We start from the raw sequence: 3,489 nt of genomic DNA, 5'->3' as shown, positions 1-3,489 counted from the left end.
GGGAGTGTTCTTACTCTGATTTACACCCATTTCCTCCCATTGCCAGATTGCCAGACAGAAACAGAGTGGGAGGGGTTATGGAAAAGCACACACTTTGTCCATCTCCTGCCACTCCCCTTGCCGGGAATTAGGCAACTCTTTGGCCCTAGTGAGACTGGAGGCCCCATTGGGGTTCACCCTTGATCTTATGAGTTCACCACGGAACCAAAGATCAGGACTCCTCTCTCACTTCACAGCTGGGCAGCATCTCAGGCTTGCAGTTTTATACATTCTCACAAGGCAAAATACTTCCACTCCTTACACCAAAGAGACATGGTTGTACCCCAACAGGCAGTTACTATCAGTCTCTGGGAGGTGATCAGACTCCCCTTTGGCCTCCTGAGGCAGGCCTGAATTCGAACCTGGGATCTTACCAGTATGAAGAGCGATGCTCCTACTCCCTGGGAAGATGATTACCCCCTCTGGATCAAGCTGTCCATTGGTTCATGGTAGGATCTCCTCCCAGTGGTTCAGGGGATGCACTTCAGTGACACAGAAGGTGATAACTTACCATCTCTCATAATTCTGGACTAGCCCCCAAGTTATGTTGTCAGAAATTATGAGCTGAAATAGGAGTCTCAGAGGCAGATTAGCAGGAAGCAACATTTATTGTGCTGGGACAGACCCAGCAGATTCATGTCCAAAATCTGAGCCCCCAAAACAAAGGGGTCTCACTTAATATACCCTTGGAAATAGGTTACAGGAGCAAAAAGCAAAGCTCAAACCACATAAGGCTGCATGTGACTTCATTGGCTATTTAATTTCCCTAGTGCTATGTGAACTTCATGCTCCAGTTCTTTAAGTTTTATCCCTCTATTTTTCCATCCCCTACCCTTGTCACGTTGTCAAAACAATGTCTGTTTCTTTTCTAGCCTCCCCTTTCTTGCTACAATGTGTTTTCAATTGTTACATTTTTTAATATTTTAAGATCATTTGCTTTATATAAACCATGAATATTTTAATCAAACCCATACAACATAAGCTTTGTTCATTAAATGCTGATTTTAAAATAATATATACAAATTAAAGAGCATAAACTCTAGAACTGCACTATACTTTATTATTTAAAAGATAATGTGGTACTGCTTTTTCCACTTTTGTATGTACCCCACAATCTTTAGAAGAATTCAACTAGAAGACATTCTCTGGAAAGAGAAGGCATTGTTAGCTTCTTAATTAGAAATGCTGCATGTCAGTCAAAAGAAATAATGTATCCATTCTATTTATAGTGATCAAAATCCAAAAGTTGATTGCTATTTCAATTACAGGGTATGTTTGTGAATGATAGGCATGAACAACAGATTTAATCTTATGATCAGAATAGAAGTTCATATTTATAAAATGCCCATTGTTTGTGTCAGGACCAATGGTATCATTGTATCATATAATTAATGTTTTCAATCCTGTCTTGTAGTGATATTTACTAGTGCTATTTGAGTAGTAAAGTATTTGTACCTCCTGAGGCTCACACAAGTGTTTAGCTGTTGGACAAAATATTATTCCAGAAAATTTGACCCAAATACTCAATTTCAAATAAAAATATTTTCAGAGGATTGGGATAATAATATATCTAAATCTTCATTAACAGTATTATAATAATAATAATAAAGAACTATCACTGATTAATATTTCTACCATAGTGGAACACATTTAACCCTCAAAACAAAAGAATAGCAATAATCACATTTGCAAGGTAAAAGAAGACACCTAGGGAGAGCTATTATATTACTAGGAAGTGCCAAGTCAAGAATTTTGATTATGTAAGCTCTAAATCCATATAATATTACTACTGTAGAGCTATGGAAATTAGCAAAGTATGAAGATTATAAGGGAAAACACATGAAATGACTTCCAATATTCCAAAAATCATAAATTTAGAAAGATGGAAGTCAAGAGATGGGAGTTAAAACAATATATACTTGCAAGTTTTGAAACTTGTGACTATTTAAAATTAAAATAAGGTATTTCTTGGCTATGTGAGCCATTGTAATGTTAGGAAATATGGAAGGTAAGGATGGGTATTCATTGGTCATCACTACCTGAGTTACAGGTGGATGTTTTTGAACTTTTACTTGTCTCTCAAAGAGAAAAACCAGTGTCATGCAAGAGGAAAACCATACATCAGTATCCCAATTCCTCTTCTTGGGACTCAAATGATCCTGAAGTACAACCACTTCTCTTTGTAATGTTCCTATCCATGTACCTGGTCACAGTGCTCAGGAATCTGCTCATCATTCTTGCCACCAGTTCTGACTCTCACCTCCATACCTCCATGTATCTCTTCCTCTCTGAATTACCTCTTATTGACATCTGTTTTACCTCCACCACAGTTCCAAAGATGCTGGTGAACATCCAGGAACAGAGGAAAGACATCTCCTAGAGTGCCTCACTCACATGTACTTATTTATGTTTTTTATTGGAATGGATAATTTCCTACTGACTTTGATGCCCTTTGACCACTTTGTGCCCATCTGTCATCCCCTAAACTACACAATAATCATGAACCCTCACTTCTGTGATCTCCTTGTTCTAATGTCATAGATCATCATTTTCTGGGTCTCCCTGCTTCACTTTCTACTGATGCAAGAACTGACCTTCACTGTAGACACTGAAATCCCACATTTTTCTGTGAATTTTCTCAGAAAATTCTCAAGGTGGCCAGCTCAGATGCCTTCGTCAATATCATTTGTCTGTATGTGTCAGTTGTCCTGATGGTGTTTCCTGTGACTGAGGTCCTCTCCTCCTACTCTAATATTTTCACCTCCTTATTGATGGTGTCCTCCATTGCAAGCAAGTATAAGGTATTTTCCACCTGTGGGTCTCATGTCTGTGTGGTCTTCTTGTTCTATGGAACAGGACTTGGTGTTTACCTCAGTTCTGCAGTAACACTATCTTCCCATAGAAGCATGTTTGCCTGCGCAATGTACACTGTGGTCACCCCATGCTGAGCCCCTTCATCTACACCCTGAGAGACAAGGATGTGAAGGAAGCACTAGATAGACTCCTCAGCAGAGCATTCTTTTGTATTTGAGGGAAAAGTAAACTCCAAATTAAGTGGAAATTACAATCTCTATACCAGCCTGTGAGTGTACCTATCCTGCTCTTTTTTTTCCTCTGAAAGACATGCTTTTTCATTTTCTATTGCTGAAGCACCTATTACATGGCTTGTATATGTGTTTGTGTTTTTTTCTTCTAACTAGCTTCCTCAGTTCTTCCTTTAAAATATTTCTTCTCCTTAGATGGTCTTAAATGTTCCGTGTGTGTTCATTTTTGTATAGGTTTCTTCATATTTCTCATTCAATATTTAAAGCACTTATCACAACAAATACTGTTGTGATTTCCTAAAAAATTATCCTGTTGAATGTTCATGTTCATTTTTTGTTAAGGGATAGTTATGTACAGCATTACACATAAGGACAGACAGCCTGTATGATAACTCCAAATGCTAAG

At 38.1% G+C, this 3,489-nt stretch overlaps 1 pseudogene; it reads left to right on the top strand.

The window, feature by feature from the left end:
• The first annotated feature begins 2,460 nt into the window (after window positions 1–2,460).
• Window positions 2,461–3,070, top strand: LOC141416184 (olfactory receptor 7D4-like; annotated as a pseudogene).
• Window positions 3,071–3,489: the final 419 nt, after the last annotated feature.

Source organism: Castor canadensis, chromosome 14 (assembly GCF_047511655.1).
Source record: "Castor canadensis chromosome 14, mCasCan1.hap1v2, whole genome shotgun sequence".
NCBI classification, from domain to species: Eukaryota; Metazoa; Chordata; class Mammalia; order Rodentia; family Castoridae; genus Castor; species Castor canadensis.
The sequence above is the reverse complement of the archived record's forward strand: the minus strand, read 5'-3'. Positions and strand labels throughout refer to the sequence as shown.